Source organism: Danio rerio, chromosome 6 (genome assembly GCF_052040795.2).
Source record: "Danio rerio strain M-AB ecotype USA chromosome 6, GRCz13ab, whole genome shotgun sequence".
Classification (NCBI taxonomy): domain Eukaryota; kingdom Metazoa; phylum Chordata; class Actinopteri; order Cypriniformes; family Danionidae; genus Danio; species Danio rerio.
Window position 1 is genome coordinate 54,140,918 of NC_141026.1, and position 13,879 is coordinate 54,154,796.

The window sequence follows — 13,879 nt, forward strand, 5'->3', positions numbered from 1 at the left end:
GTTAAACTGAAAAAAAAAAATCTACATTATCGATGCTGTAAAAGGTCCCTTATGAAATTAAAAACTAGTCACATCAAGCTTTCACCGGAAGATTTCAGTGGCTGAACAACAGTTCCGTGCATTTAACCCATTCATTGCAACACAATCTACATCAGCTTTGCGTGACTTAAATAGTTTTAAATATAACATTATCTGTCTAAATAAAATACTTCAGTCATCTTGTCGTCCTTCCTAGAGCATGCAAAAGTAACTCAATACTGATTAAGGATTTTAAAAAGTTTTGATTCAGCATTTGTTCTTACCGCTGTGACTCTGGTGTGCACATGAAAGCGGTCCACAAGTATGTATAAATCAAAATCAAATCACTTTTTATAGTGCAAATACAACGTCAATGTGAAATTGACAGCGATATGTACAATAAATCGGTGTCCACATAGTTGTAGGCAGTGTAGTTTCAAGTATGAATTGGCTAAAGTGCAGTGCATGCTACAAAAATAGTGGATCTGCGTGAACGGATGCGCAGATGTATAAATCTACATTTCGTCACCTTAGAATGACAAGGTTCTATCTGACATCTTTGTCAAAATTTTGTTATTGACATATTTTTATTAAATGACAACTTATTTACATTTTGGGATGGTTTTTTTTTAATAAGTTTGTAACATTTTAGCACATTTTTTATTTAAAAAACAAATATTACGCACATCCTGTTGCTTTATGGAATGCATAAACTTTAAAGCTCAATATCTCAAAATCATTCAGAACTCAGACAGAACCCTATAATCCCAAAGTGACGATTTGTTGACAGACAGTTTGGGCTACTTATCATATTTATTACATGTCAGCTTGACATTTTTTAATCGGATGAACATTTTTTAGTCTTATAAGGCATAAGACTAAAAAATGTTCATCCAATTAAAAAATGCTGAGCCGACATACAAACACATTTAGATCTTTTACTTTAAACAATTTACTGGAATGTGAAGAGACTTTCAACCAGGTAGACCAGCTTTTCAACCAACAACACAATCACCTACTCCACCTTTAAATAAACTATTTAAACATCCTTTTTTAGCTTAAATGTATATTAGGTGGAAAATGTAAAAAAAATAATAATAATAATGAATTTTGCCATAACAATTAAAATAAGCTTAATGTAAAACACTAACTTAACTAAAACAAAAATACATAAAAGCTAAAAAGAAGTATAATGTTAAACTCTGCAACAAAATCCATTCGCTCATTTTCTTTTTAGCTTCTTTTCAGCCCCTTTTATTTATTAAACAGGGGTCGCCACAGTGGAATGAATTGCCAACTTATCCAGCACATGTTTATGCGGATGCCATTCCAGCCTCAACCCAACATTGAGAAACACCATACAGTCATACACTACGGCCAATTTAGCTTATTCAATTGACCTGTAGCGCATGTGTTTGGACTGTGGGGGAAACCGGAGCACCCTGAAGAAACCACCGCCATCAAGGGGAGAACATGCAACAAAATGATGAAAGCTATCACATAAACAGTACATAAATATTCTTTTGAATAAATGAAGCTGTACTTTTTGTCTAAACTGTCCTTTTGAGTTGGAACTCTTTTTCTAGGTGGATGAGTGTGATGTTTTACTTTATCTCCCTTTCTTATATCCCCGATGCACTGATATCATGTGAATCTGCTGTTTGCCTTTAAAAACTGATCAAACAGTATCAACAAACAAGCTTATTGCATTCAATTTAAACATGGTATATATGGGTGGCTTGACGTACAAGTAAATAGCTATAAAATTACAGCAAGTCACCCACATATCTTAGTAAATAATCTTTGATGGGTAATTTAAATGCAGCCATTGGGCAACGCCTTTGGGCTTCAAGCTGTATTTAACCCTCAATATTCTTTAAGAATTGTAATAAAAGAATGACACTGCTAGCCGAGAACAGTCAGCTTCTGTTAGAATAACACTGTGGGTCTGGCTGGAGAGGCTGAGGCTAAGACTGTGTGTGTGTGTGTGTGTGTGTGTGTGTGTGTGTGTGTGTGTGTGTGTGTGTGTGTGTGTGTGTGTGTGTCTGTGTGTGTCTGAAAGGGCTGAAAATGTCACCTGTGCCACCTCAATGAACAATCACAACTCTACTGCAAATAACAAACGCAGGAGCATCACTCATAGTTATGAACGCCTCATAACCGATGCTGACAATCTCGGCCTCTTCTCAAAGTGCATCCTGTCAGTTTTTGTATAGATTTAGTCTTTGTGTGTGGTTTAGCGTCATCAAGTTTCATAAGACTGAATGCTTGACCCTCGTCTTTATTGAATGCTAGTTCTGCCAATATTACCTGAAAACTAACAACATTTGTTTGTTTGTTTTTTGTTTTAATGTTTGAATTAATGCACATAGTAATGTGGCTGCTAAGGTGTTCTAATTGGTTCCTGCCAAGTTACTATGTGATTGCAAGAATGTTTTAAGAGGTTGCTATGGTGTTTGTTGTTGCTAAGGTGTTCTAAGTAATTTTTTGAAGTAAAGTTGGGATTTAAAACTTTGATATGAGACTATAAAACATATTGACTTCAATTTAAATAGGGTTTTTAAAAAAATATCTTCCTTTTTTTTGTATTTTTTCGAGCAAGATGCTAATGGTCTAATCCGATTCAATGGTTTATGCTAAGCTAAGCTAATACTGTTCCTGCCAGACCCGGAGATCGGCTCAATGGATTTAAAATGGTAAAACTCAACTGTTAAACCATTGTTCAATTGTTTAGGGGACTATCAAAATGAGCTTATTTAAAAAAGTGGAGTTTTCCTCTAAAATAAAAGTTTTTACAGTTAAAAAAGGCTTTTGTGTGCGCCATGGTTAGGTTGTAGTGTTTGGTCTGTGCTTGTCCACGTGTGTTTGTCTTGTTCACTGCATTATAGCCAATAGCAGTTGTACTGGTTCTTTGCTTCACTGACCTTTTACCATGTTGTTCCCTCAGCCAGCGGGACCCTGGGGAAGAGGCCGTCTCACGCTGATGACATCTTCAGTGCGAGACAACAATGAAACCTGACAGCTCCAGAGAGTTAAAGTGAACTCAAGTTTGTGTGAGAGTGAGGCAACATACGAGAGGAAGAGAAAGTGAAACCAGGGCAGGATTGTTCTCTCCGTCTAGAAACAAACAACATGTTCTTGCAACAGTTGACACTCCTTCTGTTCAAAGCCCATGGCAGAAACCCATTATCATACTGTGAAGACCATCGTAAGGTCTGTGAGATGCCCAGAAACCCTCTTACAAAAAAATCTTTAGTTCATCAAACCCTCTACGCTGACACATTTGCCCTCTTTTAATGTTAGACTATAATTTAAAGAATTGCATATTTTTAACGCCATGCATATTGGTGTTTTGTTTCAGTTATTAGTTTATTCAGAAGTTTATTTAAAGGCGAAGCAGTGGCGCAGTAGGTAGTGCTGTTGCCTCACAGCAAGAAGGTCGCTGGGTCACTGGTTCAAGCCTTGGCTCAGTTGGCTTTTCTGTGTGGAGTTTGCATGTTCTCCCTGCATTCACGTGGGTTTCCTCCGGGTGCTCCGGTTTCCCCCACAGTCCAAAGACATGCAGTACAGGTGAATTGGGTGAGCTAAATTGTCCGTAGTGTATACGTATGTGTGTGTGTGTGGATGTTTCCCAGAGATGGGTTGCAGCTGGAAGGGCATCCGCTGCGTAAAAACTTGCTGTATAAGTTGGTGGTTCATTCCACTGTGGCTTTCCCGGATTATACAGAGACAAGAAAATGAATGAATGAATAAGTTTATTTAACTGTTATTAGTTAAACTGGTTGTGATAGAGGAATAACATACCTTGGAATGTCGTAATTGACCAATGAGAATCCAGTTTTCCACATTGCTCATGCTGATAATGTGTTTTCCTGTGTTCATTTTCTTCAGCTGACACTTGCCTGGACGTCCATGTGGATATAGTGGCTTTTCCTGCGAGCGCACTCAGACACACTAACACACAATATGATGAGAGACATAACTGCAGGTAACAACAGCAGCAGGTCCATCTTTTTTAGCTCACTGACTTTCTGTACAAACACATGATTAGGAAGAACACTTAAATTTGAGGCAAAACTTCAACTTCTCAAATAAAATTAAAAATGATAATGATGGCCCGGTGGTTAGCACTGTCGCATCACAGCAAGAAGGTCGCTGGTCCGAGTCCTGGCTGGGTCAGTTGGCATTTCTGTGTGGAGTTTGCATGTTCTCTCAGTTTGCCCCACAGTCTAAAGCAGAGTCCAAACTTGGTCCTGGAGGGCCGGTGTCCTGCAGATTTTAGCTCCAACTTGCCTCAACACACCTGCGAGGATGTTTCTAGAAAGCCTAGAAAGAGCTTGATTGGCTAGCCCAGGTGTGTCTGATTGGGGTTGGAACTAAACCTTGCAGGACACTGGCCCTCCAGGACCGGGTTTGGACATGCCTGGTCTAAAGACATGCGCTCTAGGTAAATCAAACTACATTACTCGTATGAGTGTGTGTGAATTAGTGTGTATTCCCAGTACTGGGTTGCAGCTGGATGAGCATCCGCTACATAAAACACATGCTGGAATAGTTGGCGGGTTAATTCCGCTGAGTCTAAGGCCCAATCCCAATTTTATTTTGTACCCCTACGCCTTCCATTTCCCTTGGCCCTTATAACTAAGTGTGAAGGGGAAGGGCTTCAAAAGGAAATGGGACAGCACTACAGCACCTGAACACGTCATCACATGTCATCCCGATCTCATGCTTCACATGAGATCAGACGATGGTGACTGCTGTAGTTATTCCAGTTGTTTTATTTTTTGGTATTAATCTTCAGGAGATCACTGAAGGCATATATTATGTTATCATTATGATATAATGTGGCAATAAGCTCATAAATTACACAGTGGCCATATTCATCTACGTAAACACAAGAAAACAACGTTACATTATAGCAGACACTGTAAAATGCTAATTTTCAGCCACTAGACATTACTGACAGGGTATTCGAGCGTCATCAAGTCTCAGAATGTTGTGGGACTGCTATACAGGAGTTATTATTAGGGATTATAGATAGCTAAATTTGAGCAATTTTTATTTTAGGTTTTTTTTTTTTTTTAAGCATGACGGTAATACACAAACGTGGTTATGAATATGTTAAAACATGTGCTTGTTTGTTGTGAAAATTCGTAATAATGACAAAAATTACTAATTTGTGGATCTCCTAACTTCCAGGTGCAGCTATTCTGCCGTTGTGGCTGGTGTATTCTGGGAGATTTTCTTACCCCTTGGTTATGCGTGTGGTCCTAAAATATCTCTGTTCGAAGGGCTATTCACCCCTTCCCCTTAGCCCTACGCCTTCTAGCTAAAGAGTATTAAGACACCCCTGCCCCTTCATGGGAACGCGTAAAATGAGTTGTAGGGGTAATGGAGATGGCTAAGGGTAGAGTTGGGCCTAAATCGATGGAAAATAAATAAAACACAGATCAACTTAAGTCTATATATGACCCTGGAACACAAAAACAGTTCATTTAAATAAAGGTGCATTTTCAGAAATTGCTGAAAGTTGCATAAATAAGATCTGCAATTATGGTTTATTATCTAAGGGGTGTATTTGGTTGAAATGCAGCTATTTAATAATATGCAATATGAGGGTTACAAAATTTAAATATTAAGAAAATGACCTTTAAAGCTGTGCAAATTAAGCTTAGCAATGCGTATTACTGGCGAAAGAGTAAGTTTAGATATATTTACAGCAGGAAATTGACTATGCCATGAATATAGTCTCTTGGAACGTAAGAGGGCTTGGTCATGTAATTAAAAGGAGCAGGGTTTTTGCAGATCTGAAATCACTTAAGGCCAATATAATTTTTCTGCAAGTAACCGATCTTAATGCTGCCAACCAATGTAAACTCAGAGCTAAATGGATATCTCAGGTAATTCAGGCCCAATTTAATGCTAAAGCTAGAGGTGTAGCTATTCTCTTCTGCAAAACTGCTATTTCGCCTCTCAATACCAGAATGATTTTTGCCAAAACATATAATTTAATAATTTTGATAATACATTGCACAAGGTATCTGCACTGTCTTGAAAGGTAGGACATTTCAAAATCAAAATTTTTGGCCTTAAAGTCTTAAAGGGTACCTATGATGAAAATCATCTTTTGGAAGGTGTTTGGACAGGACTGTGTGTAGGTGTAGTGTCCACAGTCATATTGAGGTGATATAAAGACAATAAGTTTATTTTTTCTTAAAATTCCCGACGTTAAAATAGGATCCAAATCCCACCCATTTTGAGGCCAACTGCAACGTGACGTAGGAGTGTTTCCCCGCCCACCGAATTGATTGACAGCTGCGTATTAACATGTCTCCTATGTAACCTGTATAATTATATCAACAAAACAGGACGTGCGCAATGCAACTGGGATTAAAAGATCTGTTCAGCTCTCTATGATCATCAGCCATCATCAAATGTGATCAAGAATGAGTTTTACAAGTTTAAAATGTTTTTAAAACAGTGCATGTTAATGAATTACAGCGATTTTACCGTCTTTATCTCCACAGCCGCATGTCAGTACAATTATAAAAGAAGGTTTAATCCCAGTTTGTGGACGTTAAATCACGTTAATTTTGTACATTAACATAACGGATATCCATAGTACAATCCTGTCACATTTGCCGTGCAAAAACAGTGCAAAGTTAAATGCGCGTGCTGTGTGTATGTGCTTCTGATACTTGTGTGTGTGTGTGCATGAACTTTGTAACAACATTGTGTGTGACTCATTGTAGAAAAGCTTTAATTAACTCCAGAACAAATACATCATTGGGAAAGTTCTTACTGTAGAAGTTACATGAGATCAGCTTCCCTCATGTCTGTCAGTTATCTGACGCAGCTGTGGCAAAGACTGAGGCACATTCTGATAGGCACGTGGGAACGGTGGGCGGGGAGAACTAGCATTAAAGGCACAGGCAACAAAAACAGCTACATTGTGTTCAGAGCAGAAAATCCAATATTCTGAAGCTATAATAAATAATCTGATGGGTGTTTTGAGCTGAAACTTTACAGGTACATTGTGGAGGCACAAAAGAATTATCTTAAATCTTGAAAAAGGGGTATAGTATTTTTGTTTGTTTTTGGATTTGTATATTTTTGGGTCATTAGAAAAATAAAACCCTTAGCATTTAGCTCTGTATAAGTCTGAACTTTCATACATAATGGTCTTATAAAGCCTTCAGTTTGACTTGGTGTAACCTGCAATGGCACTTTGGCTGTGCCCACAAATGTACCCGTGTAACATAAGACATATATATATAGTCACATATATAATCTGTAAGGAATACTTCAAATCAAAACAACCTTCCGTTCGCAGTATCCCTTTAAATTAGTTGAACTATTGTCTTGTAGGTCTTGAATCATTTTAAACAAATCTTAATTTTCCTATTTCAACGTAAAGCTACCCAATCAGGCCCCGACACACACCCAATCGCTAACAGTTTATCTCAATAAAACTTTGAACAAAACTCACCAATATTATAAAAGCTAGTTTAATAGCGTAATATTCGAAATAGCTTAATTATCTTTAATAGAATAAATACAATGTTTAAAAGTGTAGTTATTGACCATATAGGGTGAGGACACTGACCTGGACAGGCTGTTGTGCAGACAAACATTCATACATTAATTTTCCTTTGCTTTAGTCCTTTATTTATCAGGGATCGCCACAGCGGAATGAACGATTATTCCAGCAAATGTTTTGCGCAGTGGATGCCCTTTCAGCCGCAACCCAGCATTGGTTGCTGGGTGACCCATACACTCACATTCACACTCATACACTATGGCCAATTTAGTTCCAATTCAGCTATATCTTTGGACTGTGGGGGAAACCGGAGCACCCAATGGAAACCCATGCCAACACTGGGAGAACATGCAAACTCCACACAGAAATGCCAACTGGCCCAGTTTGGACTTGAACCAGTGACCTTGCTGTGAGGCGACAGTGAGAACGACTGAGCCACCGTGCCACCTGCATACATTTAGTTTATAAAAAAATTTTAATGTTAATTTATGTAAACAACTGGGATTTGCTTGTTTGACACATTATTTAAAATATGTGGCTAAGAAATAACAAAAATAAATTTTTATAATGAGGCAAGTCAAAATCTTTGACCCCTAATGACCCCGCTGCACCAGCCGGGTCATTAGAAAATAAAACCCTTAGCACTTAGCTCTGTATAAGTCTGAACTTTCATACATAATGGTCTTATAAATTCTTCAATTTGACTTTCTGTAATCTGCAATGGCACTTTGGCTGTGCCCACAAATATACCCGTGTAACATAACACTGGTTTAGCGGTCCAGGGTCACATATATAATCTGTAAGGAATACTACAAATCAAAACAACCTTCCGTTCGCAGTATCCAAGATTTCATATAGTGGCGCAGTAACTTTGATGTCAGGCTGCAGAACGGATCATTTCAGGTGGCTCATTGCATCTGGGAGATGTTTGAACACGTGACTGCTGAGATTCAGACGCATACACACACACACACATACACACACACACACACACACACACACACGTGTTGAGGATGTTGCTCCACGTTGGCTTCAGATGCATTGATATTCTGGGGTGCATGAGGGAAGGATGAGAGGGCAACCCTTTTACGGTTTAGTGTCAGTTTGTGAACGCTCAGGAGTATTGTTTGATGCTATTTAAAGAAACAGTTCAGCTGAAGATTATTAAGACACCTTCATGCTTTTCAAAGCTGTTATTTTCCTGTGGTGTAAAGGAGAGTCTTCTTGAAGCTGTTTGTATTATCAACGTAGATCATTGTTCAGATCAATGTTTATGCAAGAGTTGAATGAGAAGCATTTCAGTTTATGTTGAGTTGTGGCTTGTTTTTAGCAGCACTGTCGCCTCACAGCAGGAAGGTTGCTGGTTCAAGTCCCAGTTGGGCCAGAAGGCGTTTCTATATGGAGTTTGCATGTTCTTTCTGTGTTGGCAGGGGTTTCTTCTGGGTGCTTCAGTTTTCCCCACAGTCCAAAGATATGCTCTGTAAGTAAATTGGATGAACTAAATTGGCTGTGGCATCACGGTGGTGCAGTGGGTTGCACAATCGCCTCACAGCAAGAAGGTCGCTGGCTCAAACCTCAGCTGGGTCAGTTGGCATGTCTGTGTGGAGTTTGCATGTTCTCCCAGTGTTGATGTGGGTTTCCTTCGGGTGCTCCGGTTTCCCAGACAAGTCCAAAGACATGCACTATCAGTGAATTGAATAAACTAAATTGGCCATAGTGTATGTGTGTAAATGAGTGTGTGTGTGGATGTTTCCCAGTGATGGGTTAATCAAATGAACTTTTCCAGTCATCTCAAACTGACTTAATATATTAAATTGAACTAACTAAAAATGTGTTGAAACTTGATGAACCAATAAAAATAAACCGATGAAATAAAAACATTTGTTATCCTGACTTTTTGACACTTTGTGATGCTAATTTCCACCACAGTATGAAAATACAAAGAAGTATTTTAAGTACTTTATTAACGGTTTTACAGTTTTTTTTCCAGTCTTGTTTTCCAGATGTTTTTTTAATTCTGAATAGTGCAAGGAAATGCTAGACTGCTTTCACACCGGTGGATCGATTCTTTTGTTCTGAAACAGGGATTAAAATTATACAATGTTTATTTTTGTTCTTGGTGCGGTTTACTTTCACACGGCAAAGTTTCTAAATGGACCAAAAGAGCTAAAACAAGTCATGTGTGAGTAAACTCTCCTTAGGTTGGTCAGAGTTTCAGGGTTTATTTTGCAGCGTCCCACTCAGCTATAATACGTCTTTAATTTGATTTATTACAATGAGCAGTAAGACATTATAAGCGAAAAGCTGTGCTTTAATTTTGAATGGTGACACCCACGGACATCATCACCAAATATAAATATATAAATGTATATTGGCTTATGCATTATCGGCATCACAATATAGAGAGAAATTACAGATAAACCAATACTGATGTTCAGTCGATTTTCAAAATAGTTAACATGCTTTCACTTTCATATTTGACCTAAAACGCACATTTATCGGTAGGAATGACATTCCGCCCTACTCATAATTCTCTCTTCATAGCCGTATATGCCTATTACATATTCATAATTATCTGTGATATAGCCTGGTTCGGATCGTATTTCTTTCTCGCTACAATCGATCTGCTCCAGAGTTCGTCTAACGACCACCTCATTCAGGTGATGTCGGACCGTTTGTTTTGGCGAGAAACCGAGCATGATTGCTGGATTCACATACGCCAAATGAACTGCGCTAACTGGGCAAATGCGCTAGGTTCAAAAAACAAAAGTCTAAAAAGTGTGAAAGCACCCGTAATATCTGTTAATTTCAATCAAAAGATGTCAATTCACTATTATACACAAACTCAGAATTTAGAAATAAAACCTGCCTAATATAAAACATTGTGAGATTTGAGTGACATGAGTGATAAAATCAGAAGTTTCAGATACAAATGATAACTATAAGACATGAATACACAATTATGTGATATTCACGATAGTTGTGAGTCATAAACACCAACATATGAGATGTGAATGTAACTCGAATTTATAAGTGGTGAGATTGAAACTCACAATTGAATTATTAGATATAAACTCAATATTATAAACAAAACACGGGAGATAAAAATTTAGGATTGCCTTGAACCGTGCCGAAGTGTGCTTGTGATTGAAACAAAGCCTGAAGCGGTTCAATTGCAGTGAGAAAGCGATCCGATCCGAGCGCGGTTATATCACAGTGTTTTATGGATATGTAATAGGCTTACGGCTATATGAAGAGAGATTTATGAGTATGGCGGGAAGTTTCGCGAGTCTCCGGATGCCCGCAAACGAGTGATGATCTCCCGGTAATCTCGCGTCTCCCTCCCGGTCCTCAAGTAGGCATCGTCGCACACCCTTCTCACCCCTCCCCACTGCGTCTCTCCTCAGACACGTCGCGCGCGCGCACCCTGTCAATCACCACCAAACCACCACCTCTCCTGACAGCTGAGCGGGACGCTGCAAAATAAACCCTGACACTCTGACCAATGTGAGGAGAGTTTACTCGCACGTGACTTGTTTTAGCTCTTTTGGTCAGATTAGAAACTTTGCAATGTGAAAGCGAACCGCTCCAAGAGCAAAGAGCAACAATGTAACAATTGTAATCTCTGTTTCGGAACAACTGAATCGATTCACAGGTGTGAAAGCACCCTAAGTAACCAACTGAACTGTGCCTGGGCACAATGCGGAGCACTCACACTTGTCAAACGAACCGGGAAATGAGCCCGGGCACGATTCGGATAGCATAGTATGAGTGCATCCTAACAATCCCAGTATCATGGTCCAAATGGAATTAATTTTATTATTTATTTATTTTTTGCTCAGATAAAATATAATGAAAAGGGACACGTTCTAATATACAAAATATAAATATAAAGCTGTTTAACAAATGTATTGTTTTGATGCTTAAAACGGTTCCTCTTTGACTTAAAATCCTCTTTGATCTTCATTTAACCTCTGTCTAGGACAAACAGAGATCTCATGTGTGATGTTTCATTCCTGTGGAGCGGCGCAGTGTGGATGGCCTATATTTTCTGATCCAATTGTCTGCATTTTTTATTAACAGCTCGTCTTATTCTGAAAGCAACTTGTAAAAGTGGAGCTCAACTGGCATCCAGGTCAAGCTGATGTGTGCCAGAAAACACTTTCAAATCTGCAGACTCACTTTCAGCCACCAGCGTCTCGTCCAGAGCAGCAGCATAAGGTTTGCCAGAGCTCTTCATACTTTAATTACTTAATAGTACTTCAACTAAGGTAATTATAGTAAATATATGGTTATTTGATTAAAGAAAGTGGCATTTGCGTTGAAAAGTGCCACACACTCTCAAGACCAACAGGCCCATAGCCAGGGGAGTGTTGCATGGTTTTGAACGACCCAACAATTGCTGCCAATGTTGCAATGCAACATGCAATTCACTGCAATATAGTCTTGTAGGTCTTAAATCATTATTATAATTTTTTTTTTATTATTGTATGCCCATATTCACAAAACAATAACATCAAAATGTTTTAATATATCACAGAGAATGTACAGTCTTGAGAGTGAAAGTGTAAAAAATAAATAAATAGGTAAAGAATAATTAGAAGTACAATTACATCATCTTAGAGTAGTCTTTAAGTGTAGGTTATAACAAAAAGTGTAAATGAATGTCAAGGATGCTGTGTTAATTTAAGAGAGCTCTTTTATGTACTCCCAAAGGGGATACCAAATTGAGCAAAATCTTTCAGATTTTTTATGTTTGTCATAGGTAGGTTTTTCTAATGGTAGCCATGTAGCAATCTGTGATAACCACATTTTAAAAGATGGAGCCTGTGATGCAGACCAGAGTAGCAAAATACATTTTTTAGCTAAATATACCGATACAATAAATAACTGGAATGCATCTTTTTTCAAACAGATTATTTGCATTAAGATTCAATAAGTACAAAGCTGGGGTCATGTCAATTTAGCTTAAGAATATTTTCCAGTACCTTATGTATTTTCTTCCAAAATGGCAAAATTTTGTCACAGTCCCAAAAACTATGAATGAATGTACCTTTATCTTTTTTACATTTGAACACAGGTCTGTGGCATTGGCAAACATTTTCTTTATACGTATTGGAGTAAAGTTGATCCTATTAAAAAATTTAAAATTAAGCTCATGGATCCCAAGAGAGGTACACTTCAGATATATATTATCACATACAATTTCCCAGTCATTTTCTTCAATAGTTTGACCAATATCCTTCTCCCAAACATCTTTAAGTCCTAACCAGGCAGAAGTGCAATTGTTAGACAAAGTGTCATAAGTCCTTGTTATCAATCCTTTTAAACAAGGTGAATTCAGTAAAAGGTATTCAATCTCTGTTGTTTTGGATCTCAGCTCTCCTTTGTCCATCTTTGGTTTTAAAAAAATTGTAGATATTTATAGAAATTGGATTTTGGAACGTTATATTGATTTGATCTACAATCTGTTGGAAAGATTTTAGGTCTTAAATCATTTTAAACGGGTCTTAATTTTCCTATGTTCATCTAAATATACCCTTTGGGGCAAGCACCCATCCAATCACCAGCAATCCATCTCAACAAAATGATTTATTGCCCTATTTACCATTTTTGGAAGAAAAGAAATTATTTTTTTTTATAATTTTGTGTCTTTATTTTTTCCAATAAAAAACAAAGACACAAAAGCAATAGAAATGAATTCATTTTCCCTCACAATTTCCCCTTTTTCAGCTCCTCTCTGGAGCTGACAACAGCAACAAACTACAAATAACCAAATCCTCACAAACATTTCTACTGTTATCACTGCAGACATTTGCCTGAATCTTCATTTACCCCTTCCTCAAAATAATTGTTAACATCATAGTGCTCGTTCATTATGTTAGATAATGCCCATACCACTTTTAACTCAATTCTCTTAACCTTTTAGATTCATTCAACAATCTCCACACTCCTGGTTCTCCTCTTAAGTTGTGCAGTCTCTTCCTCTTTGAAGCCACTCTGATAACTTCTTACAATAAGAATTATACTCGCTATATTCAGGCTCATTACTCCCAACACTCCTATTTAAAAAATATAAACATTGAAAGGCAGCACGGTGGCGAAGTAGGTAGCACAATTGCCTCACAGCAAGAAGGTCTCTGGGTTGAGCCCTGGCTCGACCAGTTGGCGTTTCTGTGAGGAGTTTGCATGTTCTCCCTGCGCTCATGTGGGTTTCCTCCGGGTGCTCCGGTTTCCCCCATAGACATGCGGTACAGGTGAATTGGGTAAGCTAAACTGTCCGTAGTGTATGTGTGGAATGAGAGTGTCTGGGTGTTTCCC

General features: G+C 38.2%; 1 long non-coding RNA gene across 14 annotated transcripts in view; it reads left to right on the forward strand.

The window, feature by feature from the left end:
• Window positions 1-13,879, forward strand: part of LOC141386368 (uncharacterized) — a 183,896-nt gene that overhangs the window by 123,607 nt on the left and 46,410 nt on the right. For 11 of the 14 annotated variants that reach the window (XR_015494233.1, XR_015494230.1, XR_015494232.1 and 8 more), the window contains 3 exons: window positions 2,966-3,231; window positions 3,910-4,006; window positions 11,642-11,779. This is a non-coding gene — a long non-coding RNA (uncharacterized LOC141386368). Of the gene's footprint in view, window positions 1-2,965; window positions 3,236-3,909; window positions 4,007-11,641; window positions 11,780-13,879 lie in introns of all 14 variants that reach the window. The other 3 variants (XR_015494234.1, XR_015494235.1, XR_015494236.1) reach the window with 1 other exon arrangement.